Genomic DNA, 20,276 nt, shown 5'->3' with positions numbered 1-20,276 from the left:
GGTTTGGTTATGGCACATGCAGCATGATGTATTTAGTGATGTCAGCTATGAAGGCAATATGAGGGCTTTATCTAGGTTTGTGACACCAAAATTTGTTGTCACTCATACCCCCATTTTATTTTTCTTCAGAGTGGCTCAGTCCAGTCTTTTAGAGATGTTTACATGCTTTTGTAACACCATGTTAATACATGTCAGCTAGGAATTTTGGAAAATTAAAACCCTTTCCCCTCTTCACACGTTTACACATGCAGCAGTTCTTTGTTCCATATAAATGATGAATATTATGAGAAAATTAAATTTTTCAGAGTTTTTAATTTTAGTCATTAAAAAGATCAATCTGATTTTTCAGTTGATAATTGGAGTTGCTTGGTCACCTGTACACCAAATTGTTGTTGTTAAATTTAATGTAAGACAAATTCTTTGCTGTGTCCTGCAACACCTGCTAGCAATGCATAGCCTCATTGGAAAGAAGCCTGCCAGTATGAGTTTGGTAAGCATTAGTATCTTTTTTCTGCTTTTCCACTTGAGTACCAGTACGTATTTCTTGGAATGGAAGCTGTTCCTCTTCTAATGAGCATAAGAGTTGCAGTCATTCCAGATTTCTTTCTGGTGACCTTAATGCCACTGTCCAAGAGTACCACAGCACAGCAGAACCCACCTCTCATTGCCAAAGTGGCAATCATTCATTAAAAAAAAAAAAAGCATTTTACTTTTTCCTGAGGTCCTTCCTATTAGCACACGCAAATTAAACTCCATAGAGAGAACAGAGAGAATGTGTGTCGTATCTTGAATGTGATATTAATGTTGTTAGTGGAAAGAATCTTTGAATCTGTAGCAATATTTTTGCTTTTTAGTTTGTCATCGTGGGTTTCTAATTTCGCTGTGAAGATGTTTGTTGACTCAGAGTTTTCTAAGGTTTAGTGAGCTGTTAGCAGCAGCTAACAAATTACTAGAAAGACTAAGCAATGGAGCTAAGCAATTGATGTTTACAGAATAGTACTTTTAATCCATAGTAATTCTGAATTACTAATTTAATCTGCAAAAATTAGTTTTCTGTAGAAGTTTAGTAAAAATGTATTTCTATTTACTAGGGACAGAATTTAGAATGCTTAACTTTCCATTTCCCCTCATCTCATATGCTTCTGAACTAATAGTGAACATGGCACTAATGTTGGAAGTGAGAAGAACCTTCGGATCTGTAGAAATATTTTCCTTTTCTGTTGGCCTGTGAAAACTTCTTTCTGGATAGGTACTAGCAGGGAAAGTGAACAAAATTGAGGCACTAATCATACATTCTCTTAAATCTCCCGGAAGGACAAAATCAGACCCAGAAATAATTCTGATTTCCTACCAAATGCAATTTCCCCTAAGCAAGACTACTGATTTGCCTGTGTTTTTGTTGCAGTTACATCAAGACTGGCACAGCTGGTATCACCTCCAGCCCTTTAACCACTAATCCTTTATTTACAAACTCTACATGACTTCTTTCCATAGACCTCTCTCTCATGCAGCTCTGACTCCTTCTCTTACTGCAGCTCCACACTGCACTGACTCCTTCATTCCACTCTGCATGACTGGCTAAACCCAAGTCTTCCTTTTCCTGTTACCTAACCCTGCCTGTCCCTCAGACAACACTTTCGTACCTTATCTGCCCCTTAGCACGATCACACATCCCTTACATCCTCACAGCACAGCCAGCAGACTCTGGGTCTCCAATCCTCCTGCAACTGCCTGTAACTAGTGACTAGCTAACCCACTCCTTTATATCTTCCAAAGGTATTGGCCAGACACAGATGTTTCCACTCTTTGGTAATCAGTACCAATGCAAGTCATTGGGAAAGATTCCCTCATGCACTATCCTTTCAGCCTAGCTACTCACATGTTTTCATTAGTTTTCTAGCTGCACATCTCCGTCTGTGAGTACTTTGCATGCTCAAAACACGAAATTTATGTTGCCTGGTTCATACTAGCAGTGCAAGATGCTTTAGGAAGACTTGTATTTTTGAGTTTGTTACCAACTGATTAAGGAAACATCTGCTTCAATATGGAGGGTTTCTCCCTGGATGACCAATTGTGTAAAAAGGCATTGTGAGGTAGCTGGGAAGGAGCATCCTGTTTACTCAGTGGAGCTGAAACATCACTGATTACATCCTGGAAGAGTGCACCCATAGTTGCCATGTGAGCTCTACTCACACTTCTATTGCATGCAGTGCACTTGCTGGAACATGAAGTGATGCTGCTTCTGGGAGGTCAGATTATCAGATCTTCAGTCTTTTTTCTTCCCAGAAACTCTGCCATCTGGTGGGTAAATGCTGGGGTACTGCTTGAAATCAGATACAGTATAAATTTACATGTTAGAAAAATGCTTAGACGTTAGTTAACATGTTAGAAAGAAAAAAAGGAAAAGGATGTGTACTGAAAGTTTTGTCATGGTGATGTGTGTAATTATATGCTTGCTTTTCAATTGCTACTCCATTTCATAGGATCACAAATTCCATGCTTAATGAACCGTGACCTCAGAAAAGCTATCGATACTGGTAGGTTAACAAAGTCCCTGGCTTCCAGGATTTGCATCATGTTGCAGCCATACTGTGGATATACATGTAGACAGTACATATCAGAGAAGAACAAGGGCAGGCAAACACAACATATTTTTAATAACTAGATTTATTCTGAAAGTGCAGAAGCTGGACTGTAAGAAGTCCATTTTGTAAGAAGTTTCATGTCTTCAAAGTTTGTCTTGTCTTAAAACAAAAATAAGAATAGTGACTTTGGGAGGGAAAGTCTGTGAAATGCCTTCCTAAAACAGTGTTATTATAGAGAAACCAGGCTTGTTTTAACTAAAATGTGAATTCAATTTTAAATTTTAATTTATTTTGAGCAATTGTTTTGAAAACAGAATGGTTTGCAGCATAATCTGCATATTTTTTCCAATTTGACTGTTATTGTAAAAAGATGAAATATCTGTAAATAGGCATTATCTAGTGGGGCAAAAAAACAACAAACCCATTCAAATCCTCAAATGGGAATTTTTGAGAAGCCCTAGTTTTATCCAAGAGATATTCTCTCTTGTAACTTGTTCTTGGACTCCAAAAGGGGCTGATTGCAAAATGTCAGCATGGTACATGAAACATCTATAATTCCCAGAGCTGCCAGTGGTAAGAACACACAAAATCGCATGACTCCCAGGCTGGAAGGGAGGAGAATTTGTATTCTGGGAATTACAAATGAGAAATATCAGCTAGGTCAAGTAAATGACATCTTAGTTTCTTCCTGTCAATATAATGGAGAAGTTGGGGACAAAAATAAAGGTTACCAGATCTGACCATCAAGGTAGAATTTTCTGAAGATTTGTATTAGTTCATTGTTACCTTTAAGATTTCCAGCTCAGATTGTTTTTATGAGACACCTTTTATCTTTTCAAGATCCTTGAGTCTGTGTGATAATTTATTTTTAACACAAGTTGTTGGCCTTTAACCCTTGAGAGAATTCAGATTAATTGGGTGAGCTCATTTAGAACTTCTGCTCTTGGATCCTTCATTTGCTACCCAGAATTGTAGGCAGAACCTTTTTTTAATTTTCCCAAACTCTACCTGTCTGTGTTCTAATGTCTCCTCTTACCTGCTTGAATGATTATCTCTTATTCTGCTTTATGCAAGCCACAGCACAGCCAGACTCTTCTCAGAGATCGTATGAGTGACAGCATGTATTTTCAAGGTACATTAAATGAGAAATGTTCAATTTAAGCAAAGCATTCATACATTTGAATGAAAGACTGAAACTGTTGAAGCTGCAGTTGCTGACAGATGATGTACCAGTTGCTATTTACCTAGCAAAAAATTAGTTCTCTGTGATCAGTTTTATTAAATGCAATGGAAAAAGTAAGCATTCCCTCAAGAGAGTTAAAAATATATTCTCTTCAAAGTTGAGAGTTCAACGTGCTTCTTTTTTGTGTCATTGCTGCTTTATGTTCATATCTCTTGCTGTTTTGGGTTTTTTTCTGAAAAAATAGCCCCATGAAATAAACTACTAAGCTTTCCTAGTTGGCATTTGACCCACTCCAGAGCTTCCCCTTGCACTTTGGAATCAGTGAGTCAGTGACAGAAGCTCCACAAGAGGAGATTCTTCAGTTAGAATGTTCTCCTGTGGAGTACAGGCAAATGCACCAGGGCTCCATCTTTCATTTCCTGAGCACACAAGCCAGACACCCTTCAGTACAGAGTAAAGATATATCTGAATAAAAAAGGTGGGTTTCTACTTCTAACAGGTAACTTTTTCATAAATCAGACAAGCCCCTAGGGAATCTTGCAGTCATGGAGAAGTTCAGTTGGTTTCACACTCAAATGCTTCAGGCTTGCTTGATCTATCAGAGTTGTCCCCATTGAGGGACTGTAAATTGTTATTGGTGATTAATGTAGCACAGCAGTATGCAAGATGCACTACACTTGTAACTTTGCAAAGTTAATTTGCATCTCAAAGAACTTGAAGCCTATTTCTAGAAGGGAGAAGGTCTGCATATGTCAGATATGTACATCTAGAGAACATAAAAAAACCTCTTAAATCTAAGTCTGAAATAAAGTCTTTAGGAGAGGGTTTTCTAATAGCATAGATCTGGTATATAGTCCAAAGCAAGGGAAACCATTCCCCTTCTTGTTAAGCAATCAAAGACAGGGCTGGAGCCACAGTTTTGTTTAATGGGAATCCAGTGATCAAAGCTCTTTCTAATTCTGCCTGGGCTCTCATACACATGTGAGAGTAGATGTGTGATACTAAAATGATAAAAATGCCTTATATTACTATGAAAGACCAGAGTAGTACTACGTAATTTAAGCCAAGATATTTGTTACCTGGGAGATGCTCCAAAGTCTGGAGGTTTTGCAGGGTGAAAGCTCTCCAGAAGTTCACTAAACCAGCTTTATCTTACCTGTCTACTTTCTAGTAAAATGTAAAGCAGATGGATTGTGGATTTCTGTCTAGCTATAGTAAATCTGGGAACTAACCCTGGAACTAATCACTTGTATTTTTCAAGCATGTGTGCCTAAAATTAAACACCTGCATCTGCATCAGTCACTTCAGATGTGGGAGTCCAGAGTATTCCTCTGGCTTCCCTGGAAGGTTTAAGACCCCCCTGGCGGGGTCCCCAAAGACCCTTGAATGAGACCCAGGTGTCTCAGGGGCTGGATTTAGCTCCTTGGAACAATTTACCAACATTGAGAGAAGAAATGCAAACCGCAAAAATAAATAGAGTGTAAATTAGACTGTTAGAATGTAGAATTAGCAGATTTCTAGAATGTTTGTGATAAGGGACATGTGGCCAACATGGAGAATTGGGGGTGTGGATACCTCTTCCTCCTTCTTCTCCGTGTCATCCATGCTGGGTGACATGCTGGCACTTTTAGATTGGATGAGGACAGAGCTGGACCATGTAACAAGATTGTATTGTATTGGGGGTCATTTGTAAATACCTAGTATGTAATTTAGAGTATAAAAGATAAGTCCTGCCTCTGCCAGGCAGATTCTGCCCTGGACGTCTAGCGAGCAGACCGCTGTTCGCTGGAAAAACCATTCCTGAGATAAGGAAGAATAAACAACCATAAAAACCTCTAAGAACAGCCTCATGCAGTCTCTCATCAGCGGGCATCGGAAAGAGCTGGGTTCCAGACCACCTGCATGTCCTCCTGAGGTGATCTCAGGTCTAAGGAGACACCTCAGGATGTGACATTCAGACACTGGAAAGAAGAATTAGGTCTTGTTTTTCAGAGCAATTAATTTAATGGCAGGACTTGCAAGTACAAGGTAACAGTTTCTGGCTGATGAAAGTACTCAGCACTTAGAAAATTCAGGATTCTCAGAAAATTTTCAATAGGCATGTTTAAATGTTTGGGCCACTGTGTTTCTTTATAATAAAAATTTTCTTCCTTTTCCTCTTTTTGATTCCTCCACATAATTATTTTAGGGATTTTCCATTCCATTTGGTCTCTTTTTCAGTTTTTATGAATCTAGCTTATTGTCAGTAAATGACAGGAGAAAAGAATAATGGAAATATGGTTGAATGAGATATTAAGAGATTGCCTAGCCCATCAGTTTTTTCCCACTGAGGAACACCAATTAAATCCAAGATATGAAGCAGAGCAAATTAAAAGGTCTCATTTTAGCCAGGGCTGAATATCCATGACTCTAATGTCAGAGGAAGGCAGTGCTGCCAGGAGGTCACAAAGGGACACAGTCGGAAAGAAAACCAGGTTGAAGCATCAGTGTATCTCCTCCATACCTCAAAGGTAGGCAACCTCAGCATCAATTTTAACTTTTGTTTTGCTCTCCCTCACAGTCCTATCCCAGTTTTAAGGCACTGCTGGGAGCAGGAACCTTCAGGGCTTCAGAAGGACACAGAGAGGCATGGTCTGCAGATTGGGCGTGAACACCAAAAGAAGGTACACGTGCTGGAGAGTGGTAGAGCAGAGGATAAGGAGTGATGACACAGGCAGAGGAAACTGGCAAGGAGCTGATGTTGGTTAAACTGGAACTTTTCCCAGGAAAGACTGGAGATGGCTGAAATTTTTTTTCTCTTCTCCATAACAGGTTCAGTTTTTTCTGAGTATTCTTGAAAAGCATTTACCTATGGAAGCAGCATGATAGTGTAGTGTTGGGGGTTGAGTGTTTTTCCTATTGCTGTTCAATTTAAATAATTTTTCCCATTGTCATGCCAATGGAGCTGCCGAGTACACTGCGGATCTTTGCGGGCTCTGGACAAAAGGGGTAGGTGGGATCGGCTTGGGGAGGGGCTCTCATGCTTCCAGAGGGGACTTGTGTTTCCGGGGGCTGGGAGGAGGATCCTCTCAGTCTTGGAGCTGCGCGGCCGGACGCACGAGAGCCAGACCCTCTGCGATCACCTGCCCTGCATCTGCCCTGCTCCAGCCTCCAGTCTCTGCGGACACGGCTGAGCACCAGAACCCAACGGTGAGCGAGGAGCTGCCTGCTCCAGCCGCTCCCCCCTGAGACCGGCGCGGCCGCGGCCGCCCCTTCCCGCCTCCGCTCCCGCCGAGAGAGAGTGTGCTCACAGCTAAAGAAAGGACTGGAACCGAGTAATCTGTTCTGTTTTGTTAGTAATTTTAACAACTGCTGTTGTTTCTGCTGGTACAGTTGGATATATTAGTAAAAGAGCTGTTATTCCTACCCCCTTATCTCTGCCTCAGAGTCCTTAATTCAAACGTTTATAATATTTGGTGGGAGTGGAATTCGGGTCTGTGCTTCAAAGGAAAATTTCTGCCTTTCTTGGCAGACCCCTGTCCTTCAAACCAGGACATGTAGGCATTTGAGAACAGTTTAAGCAACTTATTCCTGACTTTACTGTCCCTACTATTCATAAAGTTTTCTCAGATATGCCTCTCCACAGCCTCTTTACTGCTAGTACCATTGCCTTCTGAAAGAAGTATTTTATTTCTGTAATAATAGTCAGAGCACAGCATGCTCTCACTTTGCAATATTTCAGCATGTTGCTCAAGTCATTCTAGTCTTTGACAGTGTCTTTGATGTGTATGGGCATGATTTTAATGGCCCAAGTTGTTTCTGGCATTGTGACAAATGAACCTATGAAGCTAATTTTTCAAATTACTACATTTTGTAAAGCTAAATTACAGGTTTCCAAGAATATCTAGAATCTTGAGAAAAAAATATGCATTTTATTATTTTAATGCATTAAACAACCAAATAGTGTGTGTATATATATGTGTGTATACACTTGCCATAAAGCATCACTAAATAGATACGTACACAACTCATGGTTATGAGACTTTCAGCATTGCTTGAAACCCTAAGAAATTAACAGAAATTTCAGGCACCACTTCCGCCACAGTTAAGGTAGAAATTGAGAGTGCTGGTTACTTGCTAGTGTTACCTGTTGGCCAACAAAAGTGACAGGCACTGTCATGAATGTTTTCATGGTGAATAACATGCTGGTCAGGTAGCTGAATTACTTATGCTCAACTGCACTGCTAAGCAATGGGTCAAGGTTCGTAGTGTGAATGAGCAAGTGCAAGCTTGTTTCTGAACAGGTGTAAACAAGTAGTATCTTGTCTGTTTCCTAAATGGCATTTTTTATTTCCCACCCAGACCAAGTACTTCAAAACCGCTTCATTCCATCCCTTCAGATAATGGTGAGCATGTTATTTTCAAACAGCAAAACATGGTAGAAGCAAATATGGCAAACCCTGTTCTGGAAAACAGCTGTGAGGTCCAGTGTGTCCTCTTATTACTGTTTGGGAAGTGCTGCTCTCCTAGTTTTGATACTGAAGAGAGAAACAGTTTGTTTTTTAAGAAACAAAAAAAACCCAGTGAAATATGCCAGAAAAATGTTGAGATGTGCATTTTAGGAACATCTTAGTGTGTGATAGTCAACTCCCTGCAAGCGAAAGTGACGATAAGGCAAATTAGATTAGGGGTGATAAAAAGCACTACAGGTTTGCTTTCTTTCATTCCAGAACACAAAGAACGTGAAACCAAGAATATCTTTTAGTGCACAGCAGCAGAACAAAGGCATATAGAGAGTACATGAAGCAGACACCATCTGTAACTGTTTCCCCTGTTTTTAAAGGATTAGAGATTCAGCCTGAAGAAATTCTGCTTAAAGGTAGCATTCTCACCTGTTTAATTTCTCCTGGCCACTACTGGGGACAACTGTCTTGATCAGGTCCATTGCCAAGGTGGGACTGTATGGGAACAGAAAAAAATGCAGCAGCTTGTGAACAGCAGCTACAATCTAACAGACTCCAGGCAAATATGGCCTAGGTGAAAAGCAGTAAACATTGGAGAATAGTTATTATAATTCTTTATATTTGGGAAGAGTTGTCAATTCATATCTTTGATGGACTGTGGAAAAGAATACTGAATGTAGTCTGGTACCTCAGGATGCTGTGGTTGATAAACAGAAGTGAGGCTTAGTACAGGATTAAAGAAGGAAGTGGATGATACAGACATATATGCCTATCATACAAGGTTTGAAGGCAAATCAGAATAATGTTTTAGTTGTAATTCAAAGTGTAATAGGGAAGGTCCCTTGGCAGACAGCTGAGTAGCTTCCAAGAACCAGGCAACAGTATTGAGCACAAAACAGTCACCCACAGGATCCTCTAAGAAGTGAAAATGGAGCTGTCTCTCAGAGGGTAACACACTCATGTGCTTGCTAACACCATGAAACAGGAGCCTGGAGACCCTTTAGCAAAGGTTGTTTGTAGGCTTCAGATACATAGTTGATACTTTTATTAGTTCTGTTCTTTGTTTTGCTGGAAGAACATTGGGAAGCTCAATTTTTTGGTGTTGGTTTCCCTATCCGTAATCCAAAGACTAATAATATTCTGTGGACACTACTGAGGGCCTAGGCAAAATCTGCCAGGCCTTTTTCTTAAGTTCTAAGTATTTTTCTCAGGCCATGAAACTTTCTCAGCCTCAACCAGGATTTTTCCCAAGCTAGAGGTTCCTTCTTTACTGTAAACACAAGAGAAAGAATCCTAACAGAGATAAACACCTGCAAGATCCCTGAGAAAGCCAGGGAGAAGAGGTGTCTCCTTTTCTGACCAATGACTTGTCTGTATTTTGTTTTGCACAAACTGCCTTTTTTAAAGCAATGGCTTAATTCAATAAATTGCTCTTTCTTGCTCTTACCTGCACCAAGCAAGAGAGTGTCTTGTTGCTGTGTTCTCCGCCGCTCTGTAATCTTTCTCATGGCAACAATATTCTATGCTTTAGAGAAATTTGCAAATGCTAGTAAATTAAATTGCTTAGTTGTCTATAGGTTTCATGTGATTTAGAAGTAGAACATTTTTTCTACAAATCTTGAGAAATTTATTTGGAACAAGCTTCTCATCCTGCTGTAATATCTCAAGTATGAAAAAGGATGTTTGCTTAACTTCTCTAAAAGTTGTCAGTTGGGTGAGACTGTGATGTTGTGGAAGAATTGGATTTGAGCAATTTTTTAAAAAGTGTTTGAGTGATATGAATTAGATTTTGAAAATTATTAATTCTCATCTAAATTTAAAAAACTTCCTAGTTTTTCCGGGAGCCAGGTCATACACGATGCTCCTCCATCCAATCACAAGCAGAAAAAAAATATTTAAGTACCATTTTCATAAATAACAATGGAAGACGAAATTTTCTCCAGTTTTATTCTCTTTGGCTGTAAAAGATACATGTATATGTGTTTTGACTGTGTGTCTGAATTGGCAGACCACACATTAGAGCTGGTTTCCTTGCCAACCTGTGCTTAAATATAATGTTTCCTATAACAAAACAACAGTAAGACTTCATGTTAAAAAAAAAAAAAAAAAAAAAAAAAATGAAAACCAACATAAAACCTCAAAAACCCTATTTGTACTGAATAATTGGTGCCTCCCCTTGTATTCTTTAATTCTTTGAAAACAAGTGTCTGGTGATTCCTCTGAAACCTCAAGATGTCTCAGAGCATAATTAATAGATTTTATTAAATGGTACCCATAAGACTGTTGCTATAAAAGAATGATTAAGCCAAAATTATCTGAAAGACTCTGACTCAGGATATAAACAATGCAAGAGCAATTGAGAGCCCCTAAATCATGAACTGTGACATGATATATCCTGGAATTCAATAAGCTAATGGTGCTACATTAATGCTTGATGACTAAGCTGAAGCAAGCAGTGATTTTGTTTGCTTCTGATTTCATGTCTTCCACCCTTAATCTCTGCAGGTGGCTAAACACACAAAAGTACTTATGAAGTGGGGGGAGTGGGGGAAGGGAAATAGAGAAGAGAATAAAGTAGGAAACAACAAGCAAATGGATTTATGCTTTTGTTTACATCTGAAAAATTTCCTGACTTCCCATGGGTAATTGTATTCACAGTGAGGGAGAGAGGAAGCTCTTGTGGGAGAGTGGGACAAAAAATAGAAATAAGAAATATTTCTATATAGATAAGATAAGATAAGATAAGATAAGATAAGATAAGATAATAAAGGGAAAAGAAGCTGAATGTAAAATACAACCAAGGGAAAGAGGACTTTTTTTTAGACAGGAAAATGCAAAAAGAGATGTGAGCTAGGGGGAGGAAAGTAGAGATGTCCAAATGGTTGTCAGTATTCTTTATTATCTCTTCTCAAAATTCTCTGAGCAGCAATGGTAGTAGTGCAGAGGGGAAAAAACAACTCAGTCAGTAGGTTGTTTACAAGTTGTCGTCCTGAAATTTTTTCATTTATTGGCACAAAAGAATTTATCGATCCAAATCAGGTAATCCTCCCTCCCTCTTAGTATCATGATGACAGGAAAAGCTGAATAGCTTCCTCCCTTGGAAAGAAAATGTTATTCCATAATAAATTGAAATTTCAGGGACAGACCTGTTTTTTTATCTTATTTGCATTGTATTGAAAGAGGGGGAAAGAAGTGGAGTTAAGTCTCTCTTATTGTTTTCATTAAATTAAATAAAAGGAATAGGAAGGGGATGGGAGAGATGAGCCCACTACTGAACAATGTTATCTTTCCAGTCATTTCTTTGGCAAATGAAAGTGCTTCTCAAGGATAAGGATCACAATGAAATCTTATGCAGTGGTCATAAGGAATTACTGCCAGAACCAGAGAGAAGTGAGTACAAAGAACTCAATATTAATGAAAAGTGCCACTAGGTATTTCAATGTAACAAGCAGGTTTTTCTCCTGTAATGACACAGTAGTGATAAATGGTTCATCTTAACTCAGTCCTTTATATCATGACAAAACAGTACTAAGGGGAGAACGATGCTCACTCATCTCTTAATGAAAAATATTAGTAGCCACATCTTTATGTTTGCCTTCAAGTTGACTATGAATATGTAAAAATGTTGGTTGTGCATGAAGAATGAGGAAATAATTATAATGTGGAACTGTCCCTTTATATTAGCATTTAGATAAAGAAAATACTACCCTTCATGACCACATGCAGACAAAATGAACAGTGAGAGAGAACAACTTTTTAAATTTTTTCTCACATTAGATTTACCTGATTAGAAGCTTTGGATGCCCAAACCTGGTTTCATTTCCTCAATGTGAGGTGCATTGACTGCACCGTAAGTTAATTGCAAGCATTGACCATTAGCAGTGCCCCCTATGAAATACCATGTTGCATTTATTAGTAGCTAAGTATAAAATCATTTAGTGTTGTTGCAGGCATACCTTTCTGTTCTCAGGTGGACAGTGCTTCTTTAGGCCATTATCCTTGTACTGGCAAAGTCCCTTCATGTACTGTAAGCAATTTTAATTAAGTCTCTTGTTATATTTAATTGTCTAGAATACTACTGCTGAGAGGTAGGCAGTTTATATATATATAGTTATCATTTGATTGAGTTCTCTGTATGTAGTGCCTGTGTATGTGAGTGTGTATTTACAGCAGCTAAGTACGTATAGGCCTCCCAGATCTCTAGATTGCACCGAGCAGTAGAGATTTTTGGGAAGAGATTTTCTATCTATGGTAGGAAAGAGAAAGTTAAGGACTCTGTTAAGTACACTGGATGTATAAAATCCATCAGATAAGACATTTAAGGCTGCTGATGAGCTGGCATATGACATTGTAATGCAAAGTTCTTACCTTGAGAGGTGGCAATATGGGGAGGTTTCTGTTCACTGGAAAAAAATGAAGTGATGTGATGTTTTTCAAAAAAAGGCATCAGGCAAAAATCATCCAAACAGGTTGGACAGTCTTACATCCCCTAAGCCCTGAAAATTTTGATATGCACACTATTTCCAGGCATGTGGAGGATAAGAAGAGGGCTGGAAACAAGGTAGATTTTGAAGGACAGACTGAACGCGATCAACATGAATGCCTTCCGTGTTGAAAAGACTGACTCTGTTAATGAGTGAGGAGCAGTGGATTTATTTTAGCAAGGCTTTCAGCACTGTCTCTTGGAGAATCCCTGTATTCAAATTTAGGTAATGAATTACAGAATTATAAAATGGGAAAAAAAATAGCTGAAGTATCAGGCTTAAAATTCCAGCAGTGCTATCATACTTCAGCTGCAGGCTCACGGTGACTGGCACTCTTGGCATGAGTCACTTCTGGGGTTGCCATTGATTCACATCTGCTGCAGCAACCTGATCACCAGGACAAAAGGACCTACCCTGAGGAACTTCTCAGGTGACACCGACTTCAGAGTGAACTGGTGGCTGCAGGACAGCCCCAGCCCTGCAGAGGATGTCCGGGCACTGATCCCTCACTGACACTCAGAAGGCCCTGTTGGCTGCAGGAATCACCTGCCAGGAAGCCCAGGATGCTTAAGGCACAGGCTGGGGCTGCAGGGCAGGGGCAGCCCTGCAGGAATGGGGCTGGGGCCCAGGAGGTGAGAGGGAGAACAGAATCAGGAGTAGATCCTTGCTGTGCTGGAGGCCAACTACTTTCTGAGCACAAGTGTGGCTGCAAAACACAGGGAAAGGATGGTGGCCCTCAGCTCAGTAGCTCATGAGGCTTAATCTGAACCCTGTGTGTCCAGATCTGGGACATCCTGGAGCAAGACCACTCTTGACAGCCTAGGAAAATCCAGAGTACGGCCCAAGGATGGTGCAGCATAGGAAAGAGCAGGCAAGGGGAATTTAATTTTTTCCCTTCAAATACCTGCCAGAAGCCACAGGGAGGACAGACTCTTCTCAGAGGTGCATAGAGGAAAAGGGCAGGAGCCAATAAGTTGGAGCAAGGCACAGTTGTCTGGGAATTGTGGAAAAAAGTTTCCCAAAGAGGGTGGATAAGCCCTGAGCCAGGCTGTTGCAACCGAGGCTGCAGAAAATCCATCTCTGGAGACCCTCAAGACTTCATCGGAAAAGGTCCTGTGCCATTTTGAGGTAGCCCTACTTTGAGCAGGGGGCTGAGCAGAGGCTTTCAGTGGTCCCTACCAATATTCATTCCTCCTTGAGTCTGCATTGGGTTGGTTTGTTTGCCTTTAAGAAGGTGAGCAAATATGGGGCAGGGTTGACAGGGGAATCTCTGCACCCTTTTTCAATGAATGAGAGGTGTGTGTCTGTGACAGATGCAGGCACAGGCATAAACAAATGGATCCACATGACAGAGGAGGTTTGTAAGCTCTGCTAGCAGTGCAAATATCTGTGATGTTCAAGAATCTGGACACAAAATCTCTTTATCTCCAGATATTTTCTCAAGGAACTTCCTTCCTATTTCCAAGACCCTTCTCTTCCCAAGACCATTTGCATAAGGGTCTAATTATAATCAGGGTGCTGTGCAAGCAGCAAAGATGTGGGTAACGGAAAACTTGTTTTATTCATCTAAATTGCTTACTTTGGAGAGGAGGAATTTATACATGCAGATATACATGATTACACATGCAGATGGGTATGCATACACACAGGGATTATATTACTTTGCCTTTTAACATTAACTGTTATAAGGTGTATCCACATGTCCTTCTTGAGCTTGTATGTTTGTATATTTGATAAAGTCATTTGAGAGTGGTCCTGTTTTCAAGCATTTGTTAACTTTAAAGCCTAATTAGCATACTTAGATGCACTGATGTTGCAGTATTTTATATCCTTTTAATTCCTTGGGCATGAGTCTTTCCAGCCCTATGCCAATGCTCACTCCCATTCTCCTGATTTGTTGTAAAATTTCCTAAAAGCACTGTTTATAACTCATAAGGGAGCTTGTAATTTTGCTTGTGGTTTAGTGAGTATCGAAAAAAATTAAGAGGTTGCATAAATGTAGCTCCATTTTAAATAGCATAGCTAATGCACCAACATGTTGTAATGAGAACTCACAAAATAATTAATCCCTATCCTCACAAAGGAAATAAGTAAAGGGAATGAGACATGTAACAACTGGATTATAAAATTAACAACCAGTATAAGAACTGAATCAGAAATTTAAACAAGAATGTGACTGAGTTAAAGGGTAATGTAGGAGGAGAAAATGTCATTGTGCTTATTCCATGGCAGTTTACTTGCACTAAATGTCCCTGAAAAATGTCTGAGACATGTGGATAGAGGTTTTACTTTTCAAAAATGTACCACTGTATTTGATTTCAGGACAGTCTGTGAGTCAAACTTTGCCCAAGGCAATCACAGCAGCTTTAACAACCAAGTGCTTAGGGGAATGGGATAAAATGTCTGCATTCTTTCTTTGATTTGATCTCACTCCTTATTTTATTATTGCCTTCTAGATGGGTCTGTGTCCATTCATTCATGTCCAGTGCTGCCTCATGCTGAGAGAAGAAAGATGCGTACTGCGGACTCTCCCCCAGTGCCAGAAGTTCCTTCAGCCTTGTGGGTCTTGCTAGCCAGGTCTCACTCTGGTCCTTGCATTGAGTCTTCTTTTTGTTGCGTGCTTCTCCTTGTATAATTGTCATACTCTTGCCTTAAAACAGTATCAAACAAGAAGGATATTGTTCTGTTGATGCTGATGGCTCAGTATTATTACCAGTGTCAGAGATGTCAGGTCCTGGTAGTGTGATGTCTGATAACTGTCATAGGTTTCAATATTAATATTGCAATGTGAAGCTCTAATCATGGTTTACATGTGCTCGGAATACATTCTTGCTGTAACTCCTTGATTACTGAGTTACAAAGTATATAATGATCAGAAGAATATTTTGCAATTTGGAAACTTAGTTATTTAAATATAAATATTATTACTATTTATAATATCTTACCTAAACAATTACTTTAGAGATAATCACAATTTCTTATTTCATCCTATGCTGCAGAAGCCTCTGTTCAAAGGCCATCTTTGCCTTGTCAACCTGTGAAAGGTTGCCTTTGAGGTGTGCCTGGTCTGTCATCAGTGGGTCAAAGCAAGCTAGACCAATCCATGGCCCAGAATGTCCATCTGTAATCACATCTCCCAAAAAACCCTGTATTTTGGTCTGTATTTTGTTCAGTATATAACAATAGAATTAAAACAATCTCTTTGGAAAACTCTCTATGTGTATATTTCCTAGAAAAGATTCTAGGAAAAAGGATAAGGCTGAAAGATATTTCAAGAATCCCAAGTAAAAATTCATAAAGAGCTGAGACCCAAACCTAAAAGGAAACATTGGGCTCTTACTTAGCCCAGATTTTTAAAGGAGAAGAGTACTTATGGTAATTTCAAAGAAAACATGCTATTATGAACAAGATTTTCTGTGATTTAAAAAAATCTAGCACCACTATATACTATAAATAATGGTTCTTATATATTTAATTCCTGGAGATAAAAAGATTATATTAATAATTAATAATAATTAATTAATAATTACAGCTGTGTAAACTTGTCCTGCTTGTTCAAGGTTGTCTTTGAAGTTTTTGAAAGAACCAATGAGGTGCTTCAATACATTTTTTGTCTTGTTTAGAGAAGCAAACCAGCTGTGACAGGTTTAATCAGAACTAATCAGTCAAAAACAAAACTGAACATGCTGGACAAGTCACAGCAGATTTAAGGCCTGTTCTTTCAGCTGTTCCAGGGTTTGGTGTCTGGGGAGGGGGAGAGTGTCTATATACATTCTTACAGAGACTGCATTAAGTATCTGTAGAGCATAGGAGGCTGGAGGTCATCCCGTATCTATTTGTCTGTGCTTGGAGGGAGATCTGTTTTCTGTTTAGCACCGTAAACCAGACACCAAAGGGGCAGGCAATGAGAGCACAGAAGTGGGCTGTTCCTGAGCCGGGTTACTAACAGTGGGCTGCAAATTAGTCCAAAGATTTTCAAGTGTCGCAAAAAGCAAATACTCATTGTTCTGCAGGACTTGTTTCCCAGAAAGCCAGATAATCTTATTTGAATCATAATTCGTGGGATAAGTAGCTTTATTTCATTTAAATTATATTTCTTTCAAAGTGCTGTACTTTCCCTCTTAATTGCTTTCAGCCTAATCCTGTAGTAAAATCAGCTCTAGGGAAGGTAGCTACAACCACACTGACATTTAGATTTCATTTGTTTATCCTGGATCTGACTTTATGTCTATGCATTTTACCAGTGGTTGCAGAAGATCAGAATAGCTTTAGGAAAGAGTTTGCATGTTGATGAAAGACTGAGTTATATGTTTTCATAACTGTATTCCTGACTCATTATTAGCAGCACAAAGAATTCTCTTGTGGCATTCCACTTCTTGTGTGGTTAGTGTACCACTCCCACGTTCCAAAAGTTTCAGCCACTTAAAGGCATGATATTATAAAGTATAGGCCGTAAAATTAAAGGTTACATTTCAGTTTCACAAGTGAACCAAGTTACCTGGCAGTTTTAGAAGAGTGTACATGTGCGTAATAGTTCAGAAATTAGAAACTGAAAAAATCACCTTAAAACCATCTAACAATAAAGTTCAATTTTAAACTCACATAACAACAGAGAATTCAAAAGCTAATACTCTAATCTGTAATTCCAATTACTGTCCTGTAGGGTATGTTTTACTGTAAGTAAGATCAACTGGCATCCTAAATGGGCTCCCCAGCTAGGGAAATAAAAGCCTGAAGTAAATGCAATTAGGCCTGTTGGCCTTGCATTTCACACTTTTTTCAATGAACGTTTGTGAGTAGCCTGGCAGTGCTACACTAAGCCTTTTATTTGTCAAAATTAATTTTTCATGCAGCCCTCTATAGAACATTTATTATTGCTGTTACCTTGTAAGTTGGATGTCTTACAGTTCTGGTTTTCATATTCCCATGAATTAAGGAAATAACATTTTTGTATTTCGTTTTGAATTTATAGCTATAGTTTGTATACTTTGCACGACTGAGTGCATTAGCTTGATGAAACACGGTATTAAGCAAGGTAGAAATATAACTCTAACCACAGAACATGCTACAAAGAATGCCTTTTTTTTTTTTTTTTTTTTTTTTTTGTTTGTTTTGTAGCTAAGCCTTTGATAATTTCTTTATAATTTTAATCCAGTACTTTGATTTATTGAACTTTTTAGTTTCTGGGCTATTTGTTTCATTTTAATTGATAAGTTTTACCTCTTATAATACACATTTTTAACTGAGAATGGTTATAACATAACTGGTTTACTTGAAAGTAGTTTACAAATACAGATTTCTTTCCTCCCTCCTTTTTTTTTTATTAACAACACCATGCTGTTACATTGATTACAGGTGGTAATTGTTACTGGTTTTACATCGCTCTTTTGTACTTTTTACATGAGAGTTTCTGACTGCCCATTCTTAAATTTCACCTTTTAGTCATAACAAATTGTTTTTTTGTTTAATTTACACCTTGCATATCGAGTGCTATTAAAGGTGCAATACCCATTCTCCTTATTATGGGTGCAGTTAACTGCTACAAGGTAGGAATTTGTTTTTCTTTGTTCTTTTAGGCTGATGTGCAAGCATTTTTTACACTCACCACTGAGGCTCTGCTTTACAGAGCTTGGTGAATTTTTTTGTGCATGCTAATTGCGTGGTACATGACTAGGCTCGGGCCCATTAGGATTCCCCACAGGCGTACCCCTCTGCTTTTGCCTCTGCCCTACTGGGTTGCGACCAGCGGGGAGGTGAGCTATCTTCTCAGCAGCAAGTGTATCCTTTTCGGGGTCCATAACCAGACCGAGCTGCATGCCTCTTCTTAAAGGTGTCTCACCTTGATAATTTTACTGTGTTTGCCTTTCAGGGTACTTTATTTGACCTTTGGCACACGATTGCTAAAATTTTAGCCTTAGAGGCTAGTTTCTTTTTTACTCTATATTTGTACAAAAGGTACTACACCAGAGGGTCTAATTTAATTAAATTTAAATTAGTGGCGAGTATCAAGGGTTGGCTAGTCAGAGACTGCTCTCCTTTTAGACAGTTTGTACACAGACCTTTAGGTTGGTACCCCCCTTTGCAATGTGCAACTTAAACTTTACTACAGTAATTACACTTAAAATGGAAAAAAAAATGGATAACATTCACACCCTGCAAACATACACATTACGCTATTTTTGTTGTTCATTAACTTGGTCCTTGTAATTGTATTTTTAGGTTTCCTGGAGGAGAGCTGACTTTTTTACTCGGGTGTTTTTTTCCTTTGGTTTGATCCTTTTCACCTTTGAAGCATGTGTCCAGCCTTTCTCTGCTGTGTCTGTGGTTAAAAAAAACAAGTAAAGGAACTTCCCAGTGAGGGGAGAGGAGGACCTATAGAGAACTCTAAAGGAGTATTTTGGGCTATGATTTTTTTTGTTTTTACAGTTTTTGTAGGTTTTCATTTATTGCTATCAGGTATGGCTGTGTTTGCATTTTATGACTATAATGCCTACCATAAAACATTTTAAAAGGTGTTAATCTGGTTTCAGAATGAGGCATGAATCTGATGTTTTAGTAATGCTAAAGGGAGGCATTTTTGGCCGTGACATTTTGTCTTTGTTATTAATTTTGATAACTGAGTTTGATTTATTCGCTCCACCTGTCCTGAGCTTTTGGAATGCCACGGGGTATGATATTTTTAAGGCTTCTGTTAATTGTTTTCTGACTTTATTAACTTTTTGGCAGACTAGGCAATTTTGTATTTTTTGCTCAGCTAATTTTATATTTGAAAAATTTTAAAAATTGTTTTGCTAGTGCTTGAGCCTCCCAGTGTGTCTGTTAGTGTAATTTCTTTAAAATTTTCCTGGTGTATTTTTTTTTTAATATAAGTTCCTTTCCATCTGGTAACTTTTACTTACCTTATTTTTTTATATTTTTAGGGCTGGGGTACAGGGGATACCCCTGAGTCCCATTCTTTTCGACCTCCAGAGTACTTACCTTTAATAATATCGCACTTTTTGCCTCTTTATCCACCAAATTGTTCCCTTTAGTTTAAACTGATTCCCTGTTTGGTGCCCTTTTACTTGCACAATTGAAATGGCGTTTAGCTCTCTGATTGCTTCTAGGATTTGCTTTATTGATTCTCCATGAATTAATCCCTTTTCCTGAGTATTAATTAAACCTTTTTTTTTTTTTTTTTTTTAATTTTCTAAAGGTGTGAACTACCACAAACACATATTTGAATCCGTGAAGATTGTCCCTTTTTTTCCCTTAACTTGTTTAATGCTTGCAACCCCGAATACAATTCATATGCCTGCACAGACCAACTTGCATTCAGGGGACCTGACTCTACTACCTCCCTGTTTTACCATCCACAGTCACATATACTTCCTTTTACTTTCAAGAACTCTCTCTGACCCATCCACAAACCATTTCTCACTTTCTTCTAAGTTCGTTTTTGATTCTTGTCTGTAATTTTACTACCTCAGCACACTCATGTGTAGTTTTTTGTTTTTTTTCTGGAGCTTCCCCAAACAGAAACTCAGCAGGGTTTAATGCAGAAGTTGTTTGTAATTCTAAATTATGTGAGTCTATTAGCATG

This window comes from Oenanthe melanoleuca, chromosome 4, assembly GCF_029582105.1.
Source record: "Oenanthe melanoleuca isolate GR-GAL-2019-014 chromosome 4, OMel1.0, whole genome shotgun sequence".
NCBI lineage: Eukaryota > Metazoa > Chordata > Aves > Passeriformes > Muscicapidae > Oenanthe > Oenanthe melanoleuca.
This window is presented reverse-complemented; position numbering follows the sequence as displayed.